The 23,247-nt window shown below is 35.4% G+C and overlaps 1 protein-coding gene across 4 annotated transcripts in view; it reads left to right on the forward strand.

Moving 5' to 3' along the window:
- The window catches only part of LOC105249744 (Down syndrome cell adhesion molecule-like protein Dscam2), a 161,438-nt gene that overhangs the window by 43,666 nt on the left and 94,525 nt on the right, over positions 1–23,247 (forward strand). The window lies entirely within an intron of this gene.

Raw genomic sequence — 23,247 nt, forward strand, 5'->3', positions numbered from 1 at the left:
GATATTAAATTATTATGGATTTAATATTTTCCATTCCAGAAAATATCGAGAGATATGTCGAGCAAATATTTTAGATTTTATTTTAAAATGTAATATTATCATGAAGTGAAATACAATGTTATTATAATCAGTCTGTTAATCTCGATCAATGATTGCCAAGATTATTTGACTTGAAGAATCTATATTTTGACACTAACTTCTATTATACAAATTTTGTAAAATCATTTCTTCTTACGCGCCCGTAACCATCTTGAGACGATCGGCCGCCTCTTTTCACCGACTCGATGGGGGAGATGAAACGCGTCGGATACAAGGGGGCCCGGAGGGTCGGAAAAAGGAAGGGTGATTAGGGGGATGCACAGAGCTTTGCCATCACCAAGGGCATAGTAGGGTGGGCTTCTCGCGAATCTCCTCGTCGATAATTAACAAGCTCGGGTAGTCGAGTCACTTAACCCGTTCGCTATCGTCGTCGTCGTCGTCCTTTCGACCCCCAAGTATGCCGAGGGTTAATTTTTAACGAGAAAAATCGTATTTATGAGTGCGTGAATATGTCTCGATATCGTGACCAAAACAAACTCATCTCTCTCCTTTTCGATTAACCACGCTAATAAACGTCACGAGTCGAGCTATCGTTGCTGACTCTCTCTCTTGACCTTTTACGAGAGCCCCTTTTACAAGTCCATCTGCGACCGATATCGACTCACGTATTGTTCGTTGCGTACGGTACTCGCTTTCATACATCGCTGCTCCACATCGGTGCTCGAAATGAACTCCATCGCGATCCATGTTGTTAGTTACAGCGCGAACAACCATCGCGTACAAGTCTCTCTTTCTCTCTCTTTATTTCTGCCCTTTGCATGTCGATTTATACAATTGATCCGTTGTCATTTTCCGTCTCTTTCTATTTCGTTTTTCATCTATCACTCTCTAATTTCAGTTTTTGAAATCCTGGGGTAACTAGTATTTAATTGCAACTATATTTATCTTTATAATTTCATTTGAAGTTTGATATAATTACATATATTATATGTATACATGTATACATTATAATTATATACATGCATATGATATATGTGATAATAAAATTTATTACTGGTGCAAATAAGAAAAATTTAAAAATTTAATTATTTGTGAGAGATAATTTCTATTATTTATATTTCTAGTAGTAAAATAAATATGGATTTTAAAATTCTACTTCCTGTTATTTGCATCAGTATAATTAATTTTTTTTAAATTAATTAATTTTCTTTAAATTTTTAAATATATTTATCACTTGTTTTGACATTTTAACTTAATTATATTTTAATATAATATTTTTGCATATTTATATAAATTATGATCCTACAAAATACAATAAATTTTAAAATACAATACATTTTTTCTTTCTTTCTAAAAATTCTCTCTTCTCTTCTCTTCTTTTTCTATTCTCTGTTGTTTCTGTCGTCAACCAACAATGTTTTAACATTTGTTTCGGTATTGTTACTAATTGGAACACCACAAAGTTTTTCCCGTCTCGCGTACATTGGCTCTTGCTCTCTGCCGAGATTGTTATATGTCAAATGTTGAAAATAATTACTCGCGACGCAACGAGAGAACGTAACTTTTATTCAAAGTTATATCTATATTCATCGTTGCTAAAACCAGACTGACATTGCAGTTATGAATTTATCGCAGAGACTATAGAATTCGAGCATTCTATACTGTCAATTTAATTAGAATTCAATGAACTTGTATCAATTAGAAATGCTGATATGACATTTGAATGTAAAGACGGCAAAACTTGTCATTGAAAACTAAATTAGAGAATGAGACGATTATTACTTATTATTTACATTTTTATTTATATTTATTATTTATATTTTTTTCTTTCGACATCGATAAATATTATAAAAGAGAAAGAGAGAAAGAGAGAGAAAGAACGATATGTAATAAAATAAGTATATATTTGAAACAAATGTTTCTTGGAATAGGAATGGAAAAATAATTCTAGAATTATAGAGTATATTTAAAGTGAAAATGTTTTTTAATTATATTCTCTGGCAGTCTAAAAATATCTTCCAAGAGGCAAGTTATTCTAGAAATATTTGTGAGAATATATATTCCGAAAATGCAGTCTGAAAATAATCTTCCAAAAATGCAACATCATATATATACATATGCATACGTACACACACATACACACTCACATACAAATGGAATGCAACATTCTATCTCTCGTTAATTACAAGTGACCTGTATTATGCTGTATACTCGAGTTGCATGATTTGTATCTTGACGTGCGCATGGTCCGACATTTAATTACAATTAATTAGCCCAGTTCTACAAGTCGTTAATGGTTATTTCGGTGTTTCGGTTGCACACACGATACATGTCACGACGAAAATTAACCGCCAAATAATTAACGAGTAAATTTGATTCAACCTGTACTGACAATGAGAAGGAAAAAGCGAGAAGGAGGGGAGCGGGAATCCCAGCGCATAGTAAGGGTAACAAATGCGCGGAAGATAGGGTACCAGGAAGGCTTCCTCATCATGGTGCTACTGTCGAGAGAGGGTTGAATTTCCCATGGTTTAATTGGGCGCGAAATCATTTCCGATGCAATACGCGCACGGACGCAGCCGCGACGTCGAGTAATCATCGTAAAAGCTCGACTTCCCTCTCTCTTCATTCTCTTCTCTCATCATCTGTTCTCTGTCTTTCTCTCTCTTGCTCCCTGCTATTCCATTGAATCGAAGAAACCACCGAGTTCCCAATCCTTGCCTGGCGATCTCCGCTGTTTGTTATCGCGTATTACGTGTATTCGCGATGCATTTCGTGCGATTAAAATATTTGCTTGATTGTGCAAAGAGCGGTTTTGTTATTACTTTTGACGATACGTCTGCAACGCCAACGTAGTAAAAAAAAAAAACACGTGTTAAGCGCATAAACGCAACTGGGCATTAATATTTTTGTAAGTTGCAATGCATCAGAGAGAAATGCACCGAGTGCCGCAAAAAATATATACATATTTCTCGTTTAATTTGCAATAGTTCTCGTTTCAACGGATGAGTTACTCGAAAAAGGTCTGCTTGATTTCGCACCTGACAATCCCCCGTACGTGTAGTATACACTTTATTTAATTCCACGATGTAACAAATAATAATTACTCTTATACGCGATTCGATTCGAATGACCACCGATAATCGCATGACCGCCGCTGGCGAAATGGCGCGGCATTAATTTTAATACTGATAAACCGCATGCACGCACGCATGCACGCAGACGCAACAATACACACGCGCACGCCCACGCTCAAGTCCGCCCGGCCGCTCGCGGATTTGCACAGTTTCGGCAATTACGTCGCATTTACATGCGGAAATTGGCGAGGCGCTCTTTTATTTGCCTCACCACGGTCTCTCCCGACGCGATATAATACCAGGCGTTGTCATCGTAACGCATCGCGCAACGCGCGAGTTACGCGCGCGTTCGATGAGACTGCACATCGGATACCCTCCTCCCCATCATATCCCTCCCCCTCCTCCCTCCCCTCCTCCCCCGTGTCAGGCCGCAGAGCGGAAATGCGCCAATCGCGCGCCATCATCGTCGGGCTTTGGATTTCCGATATTCCGTAATTTCCGAATGGTAGCCGCCGCCAGCAGCCGAAGTAGGCGCCATTAAAGCGGCGTCGTAGTACATGCACTGGATGCAAAATTAATTACGGCTAAATGCGCACTGGATCGTTATTTCGACCGAAATGAAAACGCAGTTCTCGACGGTGTGTGTTGCCGAAAATTTCATAACCGTTCTTATCAATCGCGATGTGTATACGCGCGTATGTAGACGTGTGCATACAAAGAAGAGGAGAGAGGCAGGGAGACGATATATTATACGTGTGAAATTAATATATAATTTAATATTAATATCTCGCGGTTTTTCCATTTAGATTGAAATATTATTGTCACCATGATCAAAATTAAATTGCGTTTTCACGTGCAACGTCAAATTTATCATACTATTTCTTTATATATATATATATATATAATATAAAATATATTTCATATAATTTTATAAATTATGATTTCTTGATAGGGATGTATAAAATATCTATTTCGTATTATTAAGTTAGCTAACAGTTAAAATTATTCTTAATATTTCTGAGATCGTTAATAATTCAAGACTTGACCGATGCAGTTATATGATTTTTAGATTTATGTGTTTATAATTAAACAATATATATATATATATATATATATAAAATTTATTTATTTATTTATTTAATATGTCACGAAATGTGTATGCATTTTTCACGACTTATTAAATTATCAAGAATTAGATATAAAAGTGCAATACATTCTATCCATCAGTTGCATTCTATTTTAATCTCTCTCAACATATACAACTGCGTTCATGTATTCCCAATTCCATGTTGCCATGAGAAATGTACGCAAAATGTGTACGTACTTGACAAACTCTGTTACCTACCCTTTAATCATCGCGAACATTCGCCATCGAAAGGATGTTCATTGATACACACCCGCGCACAGAGCGTATCGCGATGATGCTCGCCGATGGAGCGCGAAGATATCGGGACACACGATATATTGGGCTGCTCGAAGTCGGAAGCGACGGGGTTGTGTGATTATAGCGACGGCGTATCACGGATACGACTTTGCAACCCTCTCCCCTCGCTCTCGTCCCCCTCGGTAGCTCCAACGTCGCGACGTCCACGCGGCTTATAGACTGCGTGAACTGTCACATATTCTAACGTAGCGTTAACAGCTTTGTATTTCATCCTGAAAGGCATCGCCGACTGCCGGCATCGGGCTCCGATAGTCAAGCGCGATGACCGCCGTCAATCGACTTCATAAAAGAGCCGTTCTCTCTTCAAGGCTCATCCCAGGGCGTCGCGATGCGGGGATCGCAAGCAGGGGGTAAAGAGAAAAAGAGCCGCCAAGAGGTCTCGTAGAAAATGATATAAATATAGATAATGTGTAAAAAATTTTTTTTATTCCTTGCATGAAAAAAATTCACGTAGAATTGAAATATAACTTGAAGTTCAATTTGTTACTTTCTCAGAGTAATAACGTTTACATCGTTGGAATGTATTGCAGAAACGCAAGACACATAAAATGTCTAATTTTTCAAGAAGGAAGATATAATGCACGTCTCATATAATTTTATCAATAATTTTTTATCGCGATGTACTGTTAACTCTCCACTGCGAGAGAAGTATCATTTCAAGAGTATATTTTAAAATCTATTAACGTCTCGAATACTTTTGTTCGTGATGTATTCCAGGTCTAGATACTGCTGTTAGAATTGATTATGTCGTTTATCCGTCTTGTTCTCCCTATTTGTCTTGGTTATACGAAACAAGTTTATTCTCAAACGAACAAACGGACGACAAGAAAATAGCTCGCCGGCCGGGTTGAATTATCGCATAAAGAGGCGTGTTGCGTCTGTCGTTAACAGCCGTCGACTACAATCATCCCGTGAAAGCGGCTCGTGCAGCTGTTACCCTCAATTTAAAACCTCCTAGTTGCACAATTTACGCTCAACAAATTAACATTGATCCACGCCGAGAAAAAAATATGCTTTAACGCGCATACATTTTACATGACGTAAAATTTTTATTTATTTAAATACTCAATTGGACGAAAGCACGAGTTGTTTTGAGGGTTGTTTACGCAATTGCTATGTTATATATATATTTTACATTACGATAATAATTTAAAATTAAAACTATCGCAAAGTTGGATATATATAAATATTTTTTAAATTTAATATTTATATAATAAAAAATATATAAAAAAATATATATATTTATATTTATATATTTTTTATTATATGAATTTTATTAGTAAATAGAATCAGTATGGGATATAAATGGACAAGACATGTTCTGGAAAAATTGGCTTTAAAATAATTAAAAAATTAAAAAGAAAATAGCACGAGAGCCAACAATACTTCTTTTTTTTTCAATATTAGTTGCTTCTCTGTGCTCCAACTACCGCGCGTTGACTCTTATGCTATTTTCTTTTTAGTTTTTTGATTATTTGAGACAAATCTCTAATTATTAAATTTAAAATAATTATTTGGGAAAAACATTTTTTGAAACATAATAAACGATTGATTTTAGATATACGAATAAGTTTTTATTAAAAAACAAATTATTTTGCAATTATTAATAAATTATTATTAAGGTGCGTTTTTGAATTTACAAACATTTATGTCCCATAACATTATTCTTAATCATTCAAAAATAATTTTTCAAAATTTATTCCGAAGGCCTCTCTAAATTGGATTTCATTCATATTTTGTTAATGTTTTTAGGTTTATTATATTATTTTTAGTTATAATCTATCTACTCGAAAATAAATGGTTTGAAAAAGTAATCTATCTCTTTTAAAAGAGATCTTAAATTGTCCAACTTTCACATTTTAAAAGATAAATGAATCACTTTAAAACTTTTTACTAAACATGACTAACATAACTAACGAATTATTTAAAGTCGGGAATGTTTAAACTTAATTTAATAAAGCTACATTAAAAAATATAATATGTATAATACTTATGAATGCTTTTTCAGCTTTCTCTTTTTCTTTATTAAGAAAAGTTTTTTAATATACCTAATCTAAATTTAAATCGAAATTATACATTACATCATAATTATATAAATTCGATAATTGAAAAATTTACAGTATTAAATAAACTAAACATTAAAACAAATAATTAAAACAAATAAACTAAACATATTACATAAACATAATTAGAAAAAATATGGGAATATCAGTTGCACGAATAAGTATTATCCATCTCACGGATAAATCGTTTTGCGCATTTTAAAAGCCAAGCGGTAGTCTATTTCAGAATATTACTTCCTCAAAACTTATCAAAATTTTATCTAAAACATTCTTTATGTCAAGTTTTGAAGAAAACCACCTTATATCACTTTATGTGAAGCATCCTGCGTGTGTATATGTATATATACATATATATTTATTTATCTTTTTTAAATGTATTTAAATAATTTTTATGAACATATGATATTATGGAGAGATCGTTTCTAAAAGTCATACAGTGTAGAAGCCGTTACTGCCGTGAGGCAAATAGCGTCATGCGAAAATCCAATTAACCTACATGCACCCTGTAAAAGCGTATCGGAGCGGCACCATCCTACCCGAGGCGATACGTTTTTATTTGTGCGTATTTCACGAGGAGCATATTATTTGGTGATGAAAATTCATTCAACGTGTGTGAGTTAATCCTTTCGCACCTAGCGAGATGATGGGCGTGTATTTTTTTTGTCATTTGCAATATGCAAAACGTATAGTTTTGCAATCACTCAGTGTTACTGTTCCCACAATTCATAAACATGTTTTTGATTATTTTAATTATTCGGCATCATCGCGTGTAACAAAATAAAGAAAAGAAATAGCGTTATTATTTTCACCTTTAATCACTTTAAATCAAATTTTCAAAAATTTTGTAAATATTTTTAAATGTAAATTTTATTCCGGGGTAGTGAACTTTATAGGGTAAGGCAATTTTAAAACATGTCATTTGAATAACTTGTAATTTATATTTTATGAAAAATTGTCATAAAAGTTGCGTAAAAAAATATCAATTTGCAACAAACTGCAACATATTTGTTTCTTAAAAATAACTATGTTTTCTTTGCACCAATTGATTTCTCTTATTATTTTGTGCATTAAAGTATAGAGGTGAGATAATTGAAAAATGAATATTTTATCAGATGTTTCATAGTTCATGTAAAATTATGTCAATTAAAGTATAAAGTCTCTCGTGAATTCAATTCACTTTTTGGCTATTCTTACTTTTAACTTTTTATGCCAAATATTACGCGGAATCAATTTATATAAATAAATTAGGATTGTTCTAATTAAAAAAAACTAAACACTTCCACTTATAAATAGATGTACTACATAATGATTCTCTTGAAATTATGCAATTTTTATATGTGATAAACCAATTTTTCATAAAACATATAATTAACATATTATTCAGGTAGTCTGGTTTAATTGCCTCATTTTATATATAACTGTATACATGTATTTGTGATGTTTCGTTACATATAAAGTGACACATAACACACATAAATTCATAGCTGAATAATAAATCTGAATAAACGAAAACTCTGAAAAGATGAAATCAAATCAAAACTAATCTAATAACGTGATGGGACTATAAGAGATAAGATGTGCTAAAAAGATGTGCTAATTTACTTTCCAACGAATTAATTCTGTATCAATTTCGTTTCACGATGCCGATTAAGAACGTCAACGTCTTTGTTCTCGGCGTGAAAACGTAAATGTGAGTAAACCGATGTCGCGGACGTGACTCGACTCGACCGCTAAATTATGTCACGTCGTCGACGATCGAGCAGCATAAATTTCCGTCACGCAAAAACGGCAGATCCGTCGCCTAAAACGGTCGGAGAAGAACGTCCGCATATAAAGTGCTCACCCCCTCGTTATCCTGTTGCGCATGAAAATCCACTCGCTTGCGAAATTTTCTTCCCGATAGCTGCGGCGAGAATAGAATGTCGAATCTGCTTCGCCGCGAGATTTACAAGACCATGTAATCAGCGCGTAGAATAGAAAACTGGTTTCGTCGATGCACGTTTAATCGTCGAAATTAAATCTTCGTCGCGAGGGCGGCGAAACTTGGTAAAAGAGAGAGAAAGAGAAAGAGAGAATTTTACAGCGAATATCTGTTGGGTTACGAGGAAAGGAGGGGCTGTAACTGCACGTTTAACTCACTCGATTATATCCGATAGACAAAAAAAAACAGAAAAAGAGATATATACATGTATATATATATATGTGTAATAGAAATTTTTTCTATGATTTTTTTTCTACTGCGAGGAATTAATTCTGGGGTGAGATAAATTCAGTGTTCTCTTTCTCTCTCCAACTTTCCGGTGTATCTTGAAGAGCGCATTATTTTTAATATTGACTGCTATTATATCTACAGCTTTATTTTTGAAAGCCGATGTATCGGAAATTTTGAAACGTAAACGGATACGTTTTCAAGTCAAATTTAACTATGTCAAATAACTGATAATTTTTTATGAAAGCAAGTTTCCGCTATTTTCTTTAATCTTTCCGCGATGAATTCTTCAACGAATGTACATGAGTATATATGAATATTAATATTATATAAATATTGTATGAATATTAAAATTGTTATTTAAAATAACATAGAGATAGTAAAAGGTGGACAAAGATCCTTAACATGTACATGTATTAGCGTTTTGTAATTAATCCACGCGGAAACATAAATCGAGAATCGATAATCGTAATCGTTCCATTTACATAATCCAATGCAATAATGGAAACTTGGAACATTCATCGCATTCCGCGAATTAATTCCGTCTTATTTCGATGCGACGTCCCGAATTTCCTGAGCTAAATAATCCGCGCGGACTGCTGACTTAAACAGAGTCCACGCGGACTCGATCGATACTCGAGCTTTCATCGATACCTTTCATTTAAAATTATATTTCAAACATTTAGGTACATCTAAAAAATATTTAAGATTTTAAAAATTTATATTTATATTTGTCCCTCTTTATATAATTCGCAATAATGATTGGATCTATAAAATCTCTTATATGTTTATAATGTGCTCGGCTAAAAATAGGACACAAATTGTTAATGGAATTACTTAACTTTTCAATTTTATCAAAATATTCTTAATTATTATAATTTACTTAAAATTTAATATATGTAAGGAAGAAAGGAGATCTACTTACATTAGATATAGATAAAAGAGATAAGATTTTATATATATGTAAAAGAAAGGGGGAAAAAGGGAGAGGAAAAAAAGGCGAAAAATGCGTAATATACGAATGCATAATCTACAACGTGTACAGATCCGCGAAGGGATAATAACCGAGCCGTCACCCAATTTATCCTGTAGAGCTCGAAGCAACGAGATTGGAATGGCTTCGAGAAAAGAGAAGAAAAAAAGAATCGCAAATACGCGCTCATGCATGTGGCCTTTTTCCGGAGTGACCCTAGTGCACCCTTTTTGCACACCTGGAACACCCCATCTGTGCGCGTTTAGAGATGGCGTTTTAAATGGATCTGCTGCCGCGAATGTACATGTGTGTACATGCATGTGATTTTATGCGTCTGCGTCGTCTACGTGAAAATAATTGCACGGCGTTGGTACCTTGATCAATTGAACGACAGAGATACAGACATTCTATTCCGGTCGTGTAACGAAGAAAAAAAAACGCAAAGATGATCGATTTTATGAATACGATATTAAATTTCAAGTGTTTCAATTCAAGTGTTATATCGGGGCAACGCCGACAAAAAAAAAAGAGGAGAATTTGCCGGATCGGTTAAGACGAATTATGAGCGATAAATTTTTTCCCACGAGAGCTTCGATCGACCCGGCCTTATTTTGCACCGGCTCGCGATTACCTCCGGCTAACGAAGCAATTTATTTTTCAAACGCTTGCCAGCCAGCCGCGTTCCATATAACGCGAATGTATTTACGCGCGTGCATTAATTAGTCACCGCGGAGCGCAACGCGTCAAAACGAGAGAGAGCGCACACGTGTGTACACGTGCGTACGGTGGCGGCGGGGGGAGGGGGAGGGTAGAGGGAGGAAGGGAGGGGTAGTGTACGCCGTGTCAAACTCATCTACCAATCAATATTGACCGGAGCATGGAGAACGTACATGCGAGCGAAATGTACACGCGAATACGTGGGATACATCGATACGTCGGGATAAACGCGCTTTTCCCTGCGTGGAAACACACATACACACGCATACACGTAGCATGAATACCCACACACAACCCGGTACACTCGATATGTAGGCGCATTATTTCGCATCAGGCACCATTCCTGTTCCAGACGCGAAATTAAAGCGATCGATCGCCGCTACGGATGCACTTCGCCGGAAGATACCGCCTCGCGTAAAGCGAGGCTAAAACCGCCGCCGATCGGTACGAATTGATGAGCGATCGACGATTTATCGTTGCATCTCGATTCGCAAATTGATTCGGTCTCGCAAGCAGAGTACGCTGAAGAGCATTCTATGAAATATGAAATTTGAAATATTCTATGAAATATGTTTTTTTGCAGTCGACGACGAAGAGCCTTCTTTAAGAGTTGTCCAAAAATTTTTTTTGTCGAAGTTTTACTTAAAATTTTTATATTAACGTGTATTTTTAAATAAATATCTTTTTTAAGTAGACATAAGAATAAGATATATAAACTTAAATATTTTTTTATACTACTTATTCATATTATTAACATATTTATTTTTATGTGAAGATGCTTTGAATCATGAATTTTCCGAATTTGTTTATCATAAATATTTTCCACATTTCTTTTAATACAAATGTTTTAATTAAAAGAAATATTGAATAAAATATAAAGGATATAATGTGGAAGAGTTTTAACAAGTTGAATAAGCTACAAGAAAAAAAGAAGCGAAGAGAAAAATCTTTACTTTCTTCTTTTATTAATAAAATATCGATAAGGAAATGATACGTTTTTAAACATCGATGTACATTTGTATACAGGAACAAAATGGCATGAAGCTCTACATCATATAATACATTTCGCGAGGATTATATGTCTGCAGTGCAGTCAGCTTGAAAATGTGATCAGTTATCAGTATTATTGTGATAATATTTGTGAAATCAATACTATTTTCCAGAAGAACAAATTTCTAATAATATTTGTGAAATCAATACTATTTTCCAGAAGAACAAATTTCTAATAATATTGTGAAGGGAAAAAATATATATATATATATATCGTACCATTGAAAGTCTGAATTATTAAACGTGATTCGGGCGCGAAATGTCAGAAATAATTGCTGATGCATAACATTGCGCGTCTGATCGTATTGTTATGAAAATTCAAAAAATCCAGCCTTGATTTGTGATATAAACATTCGTTGCCGCTAGGTTTTTTAAAGAAAAATAATTATCTCGCTTTGTAATTAAAATTGCTTGAGCATAATTTCACCAAGATTAAAGCCATTTTATTCGCGCGTACGTGTGTGCGTATATATAAATCTGTTAAGTATGCAGAATATATATTTGAAACCGTTATTTTGCTGCTTTCGAGAGTTAGAAAACAAATTTGCTTTATAATTAATTAAAATATATATAAATATATATATATATATACACATGTATATTGTATATCGCAGAGATGGGTGTGCTACATAAAATTGGTTTTGCTGCGCGACAAAGCTCGGTTGCGTTTATAGACAGTTTTATACATCGATGAATGCAAAGATTCGTGAATTATTTCGACACTATCGTATATAATGGAAATGCGTTCCATTCGATAACAATGGAACGGTGAGGAGGGGAAGCGACAGAGATACAAGCGCCATAATATTTACGAATGAATGAAAATCATCACGATGCGCGGGCGTTTTATACAATACAGCGAATGTACAACGCCACTTCTCGTTAGTCATTTTCTTTATCCTCATCCATGTGTCACATTTAAAAAATAATTGATATTTACACATTAATTAGATTGAAAAATGAGTAACGATTGAAATGTAATAGAAACATCGGTTATAAAATAAAATTATAATCGCATGATATTTATTTTAGGTACTAAATTTATTATATTAATTTTAAGATACTAAAATTACATCTTTGGAGACAAATCGTCTCAGAAGAAATCGGTAAGGAAAATATCTGAAAGGGAATATGATTCGGCATATTTCATATACATATATGTATATGTACATCTTGTATGAGCCATGCGTTTAGTGACGAGCGACAAAGTCTGGACTAGCTCTCTATCAAGGGTGTCGCGCAACGACGTTTGAATTCATGCTGCATGTTTTTCAATGGGGCGTATTTAGAACCGGTCGGTTATTGTTTCCCAACTGCCATTCGGCTCGAACTTCGGCCCTTATCGCGGTAATAGGGTTTCGGCGTGACGTTGAATTTTCATGAAACTGCCGTACGGAGAGCGCCTGTGTGTCTAGAGAGCGTGGAATAACGCACGCCGAACGAAACGAGAATAAATTTTCGCGTTAGCGCGCGCATCTGTACCCCGGATCTGTGAGAGAGGGTTGGATTTTCTGTCTCTTTCTCTCTCCGGTGCAATATGCAAACAATGATAAAATAATTTTCCAATACATATATTAGTTTATTATATATTGTTCGCGAGGTAATAACTCTCGCAAATAAAAATAATTATTAAATAAATATAAAAATAATTATTGAAGTTACAATATTAATAAATGAACAAATTAAAAAAAGAAAAAATTAATAAATTTGTAAACAAAAATAACTCTAAAATAAATTAAAAAACAATATTCTATTAAAAAAAATTAATGTAATATTCCTTTTAAAATATTCAATATAAAACTTAGAAATTAATCCGAAGAAATTTTTCCTTTTAGCAAAGTCGAATCTTAACCAAAAAATTCGAATAAAGCATCAAAAGCAAACATTAAAATTAAATATAAAGGATATTTAAATAATATAAAAATTAAAAATAAAGGTTATGAAATTTAATACCATCTATAAAAAATTTAATCGGAATTTTACAAAGTCCATAAATGAATATTTTTAATAAATGGATTCTTTCGAATATGAGAGCATCGAGCCGACAAAATGGCCGAAAACGAATTCGCCGCCGATGGCTATGGCCATTCGGCTTTCGTGAATTAATCGAGACCCGTACGCGAGAATGCGAAATCGCTTCGTTTGACCGATAGAGAAGAAGAATCTCGCTACATGATATATCGGAGGATGAAAAAATACATGTACGTGAGAGTTTATCTATAAAAATGTATCCTTTAAAATTGTACTGTAGTTCGCGCCATTGGAAAAATAAATAGTATTGTGTATATTATAAATCCCCTTCGCATTACGATATTGTATTCAACTCCGAAACTCTTTTATTCGATGTCGCACGATAATGGAACTAATCCAATGAAAAAGATAATTGCCATCGATCACACTGATTACGAGAGGCGGGCAATCTGGGGTTTTATCACAAAGCATAATGTTGGCGCAGGATAATCACAGTCTATGAAAACCGCTCGTCGAATAATTATTCGCTCGCGTGTTGCACGAGTGCGGATAGCGATATCGATTCTTTTGAATCTCAATTAATCGCACGGGCGAGGAGAGAGAAAGAGAGGGAGAGAACCCTTTCACAGGAGAGCCTTTCGTCATTCCGCAGTCGATGACTGGAATGAAATGAAAGTGCAATCGCGCGGATCCTTTATGACAAAGAACTGTGAGAAAAAGTTGATTTCGTGTGATCGTTACCGGTAAACCGACAAATCGGGGTCATTCTCGAGGAAAGAAAGTAACAAAAGTCTCTTGCTGAAACATGTGTGTCGCGAGCACTCTTTATAATAAGACTCACGGGGGAAGTTCACCGATTCTCTGACCAATACGATGATGCATTTAACTTTGAGGATTCGTAGCGTTTGATCCGATCATTGGACAGAGAAAACTGATAAAATGCGGATGGGAATAGAAGAATCATATGACGCGAAAGTAATAAAAACTTGGATCCACAAGCGCGTATGCGATGTCTCATTAAAATCATCAAGATCCTACTAATTTTTTATTTCCAATTCGATAACTACATTCTCATGTAACAAATTAGAGAATGTGACGATTCTTGCCGATTTATTGTAATTTCTAACGTTTACTAAAGATCTTTCTGTTTGCTTTATGAATGAGACATCGCTGTCATCCAAGATATGAAAAGAAATATAGTATATTAATAATTAATGTATTAATAATATATTAATAATTAATATATTAATAATAAAGGGAAAAAGGGGGAAATGAAGAAAGAAATGAGAAGATTGTACCGATTGATTAGAGGGGAGAGGGGGGGGGGCAGCAAGAGCACAGGGCACCTAATGAGTATGCGTGCGTGCGGGAGACATGACTCATTCCCAGGGGACTGCGTTAATTCCGGGAGACCTGATTAATCGGAAACAGGACTATCGTGCAAATAGGCGCGAGATAACCAGGCCGCGTCGCTCTCACCTATCTGCCGGCATGTCCTCTCTCGCGCTCCATAATGCATCGTGATGGCGGGGCACTTCGATCGGCTCCATTCCTAGATACGGAGTTAAGTCCATGAGGCATGCGAGACTGGACGGCCGTAGGATCCCATCGATTTAATTACGATCGATCCGTCAAGCCTGGGAATAGTCCTTCGTGCCGAGCGGCCGCATCTCGTCGCGGCTTGCCCTAAATCTCGAAAATGCATGCCTCGCGACCGATCGTCTGACGCTCGCTTAGGATGTCACGTGACGTTTGACAATCGTTCGATCTATCTTTAAAGATATAGAAGGATGTGCCACGTGAGAGAAGTTTTCGTCGCAAGAAAAGTCAGAAATAGAGCTGCACAAGAATCAGAGATAAGACAATATTCGTGAAAATATTGGTATTGAAAATTTAAATCTTGTGTTTCGAGTGAATTGTTATAAATGAGATTTTTAAATTTGCATAACATAATGATTTATTTCTTATCTAATTTATAAATATACATATTTTAGCTTTTTTTTAAAAAAATCAATAGTCATGATAATCTTACTCTTGATATTGTTTTGAAAATTAATTGAAAATCTTGTTTTGAATGTCTTGAATAAGAACATTTTCCATCTTGATATCTCGTGCAATTCTAATCAAAAATAGATTATATTTTTACAAGCGAAAAAAGAAAAGGGAAAATATATCTGCGATGCTTCTTGCATCTCACACAGGAAGAGTATCTCTCATTCTTAACAGATGGATTTGCCAGCGAGCGCGTCTATTGTGATCGCATCATCTACGAAACAACGAATGCGTGACTGTCATATAATTGCGTGATAGATTTATGTTTCGAGATGCACGAGATGCGGAGTCCCGTTTACGATGATAAATTGCATAAGAGCTTGCTACATCCCAGGAAGTTACGAAAGACCGCCTGACTGCGTCACGTGAATGCATCGCATCGCACCGATGTCGACGGGAGATTTCTCGATGCATTGAGAAACAAATCTATCGTGTCGTTCTAATTGCAACCCATTGAGAAAACGTGGCCGTTTCCGCGTTCTGGAAAGCTTGCCGACCCTGTTTCATTCCGACGCGCGGCGAGAAGGGTAAGCGCGAGCGCGAAAGTCGGCTATTAAATTGCGAAATAACCCGCTGCACCATCGAGACGAAAAAAAATACAAATAATGAGAAAAAGAGAAAGAAAAAGAGAGAGAGAGAAAGAAACACAGCTTAAAGGGGATAGAACGATTGTTCGCGGGCGATTCCATCGTTCATTGAACAGCAACTTTATCGATATCACTTTTCATTCTTTTTGCCTGCCGTATCTATCCGAGTGAAATTGCGCGAACATTTTGTATTTTATCCCAGACATTGCGTGGAGCTCTACGGAGAGAATATTTATCGTGTCTCGATACACAAGAGAGAGGGAGAGAAAAATTCCTTCGTCAATTGGCGACATATGATTCTTGCAGCGCAAGAATTCGCCGAGTTTGAAAGCAGCAGAGAGAAGTATACAATTTCGAAAAATCACTTCCTCGAACAACATCGACGGCTTTATTGGACGATAAGAGAGGAGACGTCTTTGTCCTCTGTTTTATCTCGAGCTCCAAGTGACGTGTATTTATGTAAAATGCGACGCGCGACTCCGCTTTGCGCTCTCGCTACTATTCGCTCCCGGTACACTTCGATATAATTTGAAAGCTGTCGCCTGGCGAGATCCCGAACAAAGGCTGACTTTTACTTATTACGCGCCTCACTTTCATGAGATTATATCTTCGCGCCTGCTGCCTCCTCCAAGAAAATCGCGTGTAAGAAAATTGCGACGTACAGGCATGATGACGAATGATCCGTCTCGAGTCCGAGTTTACCTTCGCCTCGAAGATAATTTTGCTTCGTTAAATAAATGAGCGTAAAAAAATTTTTTATTTTAATTTTGAATTTAAAAAAATAAGGGACTTGAAATATTCACAGGCATGATAGTGAGCTCTATTTCTGTTAATATTGCAAATAATATTCATTTTAAGGTGGCTGATGATCAAGTCTTCTGATCGATTATGCACTCGATTGAAAGCATATTTTCCCTGTATATTCATCGCTTTTTTCCTTATTTTTCTTTTTATTTCTCCGATGTATTGATTTTTAGCTTTTAATGCATATTTACTTTATTCATATTTATTTTATTCTCTTTTTCTCTTTCTGTTTTTTATCTCACACAGAGCGGTGCGTTCTTTGATGTAGCGTTTCGGTGTTCCACGTTCATCGCTGCATTATTCCGCGTTATTTATTCATTCGGGATAAAGTCCGACGCGGTAGGTAACGAAAAAAATATCACACCATACTCCGTTTTTATATCGCGCGAGCATAGCGAGCGTAATAGCCGTAGTTTCGCAACTGGATGGTGTGGCATAATATCACGCGTAAAATAAAAAAAAACCCCGCCTTTAGCTCGCGCCGCATTAAATTCACGGCGATAAGAAGAGAGAGAAAGAAAGAAAAAGAGACGGAAAGAGAGAGAGAGAAAAAAAGGAGAGGCAGTGTGGCGCGATGAAGGAATTCGTCCTATGCCCTTTTTAATTATATTCGGCGTAATTAACGACGGGCTGCAGCGTCTAATGAACTATATATTCGCGGCACGAATGGTTGTGCATTCGCGCCTCTCTCTTTCTCTCTCTCTCTCTCTCTCTCTCTCTCTCTCTCTCTCTCTCTCTTTTTCTCTTCCTCTCTCTTTTTCCCTCGACTATATTACACATTTTTTCACCTCGGCGCGATTGAAAATAATTCATAATTATGTTCGCGGCGCAAATGCCAATTAGAGGGCAAAGCGAAATGTACTCCTTGCATGATTGCGCCTCCGCAAAATATCCATCAAGCGAATTTTACCCTATCGGCGTTAAGTTTCACAGTTAAATGCACTTTTGCGGTAATCACTTGGATTCATGTGTGCAATGTACATGTATTTTCAATGTGCGCGAGGATTAATGTGTAATATGAAGGGTGCCTGATTATGATTTAATAACGACAAAGTTTGTATTTTAGATCCCTCTTTCTTTAGTAAATTTTTTGCAATTTATTGAAACTCAAAGATCAATTTCCATAACATAATAAATTTGAACGTAATAATTAGAAAGTAAGAGTAGTTTTACAGTGGCTTTATTTTCCGCTGACATAGCGATATGATATTTCTCCAGAAATATGAATCTCTTGTAAAGTCTCTTAAAGCTTTTAAAGCGTCGTAAAAGACTTCCAGTCGATCTACATTTATGTATCAAAACTCTCGTTTCTCCGCTCGCGTAGTTTGATTAGAATTATCGATTTCTCAATAAGGGGAGCTTTTGTGATAAGTCAGCGAAATTCTCCTCAATTTAAGAACGCATAATAACTAGCCGGTCGAAAGTAATTGCCATCGTGTCGTTCTTTAAAAAAAAAAAAGTATTTCTGATCAACACAAGAATTTATTCGCGGGCGCGCTTATTAAATCTAAATCTTCGGAAGTATCTCTCTCCTTGATCTGAATAATTGTCTTTATCTGATTCTGAAGTCAGTAATGTGTTTAAAAGTTTTTCTCCTCCTTTCAGTTGAATCAAATTCAGTTGAATTTAAGAAGATGAAACACGATTATCTTATAAAAGCTATTAATGAACGATTTTTAAAAAATACTTTCTCATGAATTTTATGCTCATTCTCTAAAAATTGCCACCAGATTTTTAATAATAAAGTTTTATAAAATCTAATCGGAATAAAATATCCAAGCAAAAATATATATATCATCTTCGAAAGAGTTGATTAGTACTCGAACAATCAAACGTACTTATCTTTTCCTATTTAATTCATAAACACAATGATCTATTTTACACGCTTGAGGGAATTCATCTCTCTCTCACCGAGCGCTTTCAATAAATTATTCTCTCCTTCTCTTACTCTCTTACTTATTTTATGACGGCTTTTATCGCGAGTTCATTCAGTACCTCGGTAAGTAATGAATTTCTTTTGAGTCGCGCAACGACCGTGTTTCTTTCCTCCCTAGTGCATGTCGACATGCCTATCTCGTGGTATTCCTCGCATCGCTGGCTGCTCTCGCAGATCGATTCTCCATTGTATTCGCGACATTGAAGTATCCACAGAAGAGCTCATGCGGCTATGAGATATTATGTTAATTTAATGTGTTATAGCAAATACGGGCGAGTAATAAGGGATGAACGTTTATACAAAAGAGAAAATTGACCAGCTTAATTTCAACACAAACTCATCATTCAAAATTATCAAAGAAATAAAGACAAGGTAAACCACAAGCGTTGATGGTCGACGCAAATCTCAAAAAACATAATAATATAATAGGGTATTAAATTTCAAACATAATAATGTTCAAGCGAAAGAAGGAATACATAGTCGCAAAAACAATACAAAAGTAAATGCAAACGTTTTGATACTTTCTGAATTCTTCTCAATGCTGATAATAGAAACACAATATTTCAAAAAAATAATTATAAAAGAAATAGAATCGCAACGCAATGTCAATTCCGGAGTCGTCAAAAAATTGCTAACGTGCATGAAATTACAGTCGAATCGAAATAAAAATTATGATATAATAAAAATTATGATATACAATCGGATTGAGATATACATAATAACTAAACAAATCACAAATATAAAATTAAGTGCTAGAAAAGCCTGCGAGTCCATATCCCACACCTGCGCTCCCAAACACAGATTGGAGCTGTGTAGAAAATTTGATGCTTTTCCTTTAAAAAATCTTTCTTGTCATGGTTTTGATGGAGAATGAGAGGAGGACTCTAGTGATGCGACAGCAGGAAAAACTTGTTTTCTAACTTACGCTATAATTTATTCTATTTCTTTTGTAATCATTTTTTTAAAATATTGTGTTTCTATCATCAGCATTGAGAAGGATCCAAAGAGGATCGAAACGTTTGCGTTCACTTTTTGTATTGTTTTTGCGACTGTGTTCCTTCTTTCGCTTGAACATTATTACGTTTGAAATTTAATACTCTATTATATTATTATGTTTTTTAAGATTTGCGTCGACTATCACTTTGTGTTTGCCTTGTCTTTATTAATTTCTTTGATACCACTTCTTATCAAATAATTTTTTCTTTCAAAATTATCAATCCCCTCTCTCAAGTATATACATAATGATTCACAATGATTCGCATTGTTCTTCTCTTTTTACGATACAGAGAATTTTATTTTTATGTGTGGGAATTCAATTATAAAATTTAAAGGATATTAATATTTTATATATTATTTATATATTTTTTATTACGATTTTTATCACGATTAAATTTGTGATTCGTATAATTTGTAATATAATGATATTGTGCGTATTTTATTTGACATTTTCCTGAATTATATATTTTACGAATGTGTGAGAGTCTAAGGTTTAAAAATGTCAAGCGACAGATGGAGGAACTCGTTCGAGAAGCAGGTTAGTAAAGCATTAATCGAGCGGATTAACTTCACTAAGAGGGAGATTAAGAAAGTTACTCCCGGCAGCGAAAGAACTTGGAGCTACTATCTGCTGCTAAGCAGTTTACGGAAGAACGACCCAACGATGTCGTCAAACACTACCTTCTCCGCGCGCGCAACTTTTTTCCTCCCTTGTCTCTCTCTCTTTCCCTATCTCTCTCATTTTCCTTCTTTCTTGCAAAGATGTTCCGCCTTTAGAACAAGGAATTCTAAGAAAGGATCAACCATATTGTATATGCCTTTTTACCGACTTTCAAGCGGTTTTCCGAAACGTTCGGCAGATGCTACCCCTCTTAAAATGCATGATACACGTATCATTTCTTTTATTTCTTTTTGTTTTCGCGTAACATCAAATTTCGAACGAGAATTTAACTTGCATAATGCAATCTTGAAATCTTTTATACACATTTAAAGTTTATTTCTTAATTTTTAAAATTCAAGACGTATTTCATAAGACATAATAATCATGATGGAACATTCATTTTATCGATTGTGATAAAATTAATGAGTTCGTGTATTACTGCGATAAAGATAAAATGTTTCCTTCCTTCGCTCATATACTAAACTGAATTTTGTTTGATTCGCAAAGTTTGTCTTTGTCGCAGCTATCTCGATTTATTGTGCTTGACATCGTAACGTCGAACTTGTCGAAAAACTTTGAAACTCGCTTGGTCGTGACATGAAGCGCAAACGACGAGTATAGAAGAGCAGCAGACAACATCAAGTTAAATGCCAATCATTTAAAAGTATATTTATATACTATTGGAAATAACTTTATCACGCATGTGTACATGTGCATAAAATATACATTTCACCAATATGTATAAAAAAAAAGAAGTTCGAAATTAAAAATAATCTCAAAAATGTGTCTGTCTCTTAAAGTGTATTTGATATTCGGTGTCTCGACATGATGATTAAATGTGTATAAAATTAAAAAGTTTCGCCAAATTAAATTATGCATAAAAATAGCTATGCGATAAAGCGAAGCTGTTTATTTCAAAAACAAAGGACGGAATTATTGATCTGGCAATCGTATCACGGTGAGTCATGGGATTTGCCAACCATCATGGATATACTGACCGAGAATATCTCCTGCTGTCCCGAGGGAAGCGCTTAGCATAGTTTCCAATGAGGGAGGATTTCAGGATGACTGACAGATCGTATAGAGACGAACCTTCGCGAACCGCTTATGGATCCGCTCTCTCTCGTGAGAGGGCATCAAAGGGGGATTTACCAAAATACGCATTCCTCGGTGGTCCATTTACCCTCCCCCTCCTTCCCTCCCACCCCGCGATATTACGAATTGGCGAATCGATCTGGAATGATAATGCGATACGCATGCTATTATCCTCATGTTCGTGCATCAATGATGATCGCGGTTTGGCAAAGGCTACGAATCCATGAGATTGTCAGCCATTCCAGAAACTCCAGGGATTAATTTGTTCTAAAGTGCATGTCTATACCATGTTCTCCTCTCTACTTCTCTCTTTCTCTCTCTCCCTTTCTTCCTCTTGCATCTCCTTTTTCTCGCTTCTTGATAACTCTTCGTTTTCTTCCACTTCAGTACTCCGCTTCGTCTCTGTCTCTCTTCAACACCCTTCCCCTTCCCCTCCGATATGGGGGAAAGCACTCGCAGTCATTTTCTCCATTTTGCGATTCGATTTCCGCCGATATTGCTGCCGTCTCGCTAGATTCTTCTATTCGGTCGGATGAAGACGCTGCCGAGGGAGATATATTCGCTTGTGATAGAGAGACAGATAGAGACGGAGAGAATCGGCGGAATTGAGACGGAAAATTGGTACGCTTGGTGTGAGGAAGAGGGACAGGTATAAGGATAGAGGCATGGAACGCGCGGATGCGAAGTCGAGCGGAGAAAGAGACGAACGAATGAACGGAGGAGGGCATCGGGGGTGACATCAACTAATTTCATCATCGACATTGTCTTCTCTTTTTGCAGCAGACCTCGATCGCAGTGGCCGAACACGCCTCACGGTGCATGCATAACGCGAACGATGCATGCATATGGCATCTCGTACGAAACGCAGACGAACGAGTAGTCCGTGCTCGTATTAATTCGGATAGTCGTGCGATTGTTCCAAAATATATGATATAATGATAAGATTAATTGAAAGGAAATATAAAATTTTAGTGTTGCTGTGACAATTTAAAGTAATGTTTGAATGGCATAACGAGCACAGCAGTAAGTTGTTTTTCATTAAATTGCTTTTCTCTTAATTAATCTTATAACTCTTACTATATATTACGTTTTTAGAAACTTTTCTTATATTCCACGACTCTCATTGTCAGATGAGATTAGACGTAATAACTAGACCATATTATAAGGATTAAAGATATTTAATATTAATATTTAATATGTCATCTATTGAAAATAATAATTTGATGTCACAGTGACATACAAGATATTAAACTAGAGACTTAAGATTAAAAACAAGAGTACAAATTTAACACAAAAATAATTTGAATTAGTCTGTATTAGAGCACGAGATTAGAAAGTTCTTAAAATTCCAAGTGCTAAAATCAATATTTCAAAAGATATCATGATTTTTCGTATGACATTTTCAAAAACGTAACAGTATATTTTTCACCGATCATATAAACGTGAAAGAATTAATTAATAATATAAAAGAATATAAAATTATATGAGACAGGAAAATATTGTGCTATTTTTCATGTCAAATATATCGCATTGAGCGTTTTCCAATGCATATGTATTTTATTTGATTCGATTA

The sequence above is a fragment of the Camponotus floridanus genome, unplaced genomic scaffold (genome assembly GCF_003227725.1).
Source record: "Camponotus floridanus strain SB8 unplaced genomic scaffold, Cflo_v7.5 scaffold156, whole genome shotgun sequence".
Classification (NCBI taxonomy): domain Eukaryota; kingdom Metazoa; phylum Arthropoda; class Insecta; order Hymenoptera; family Formicidae; genus Camponotus; species Camponotus floridanus.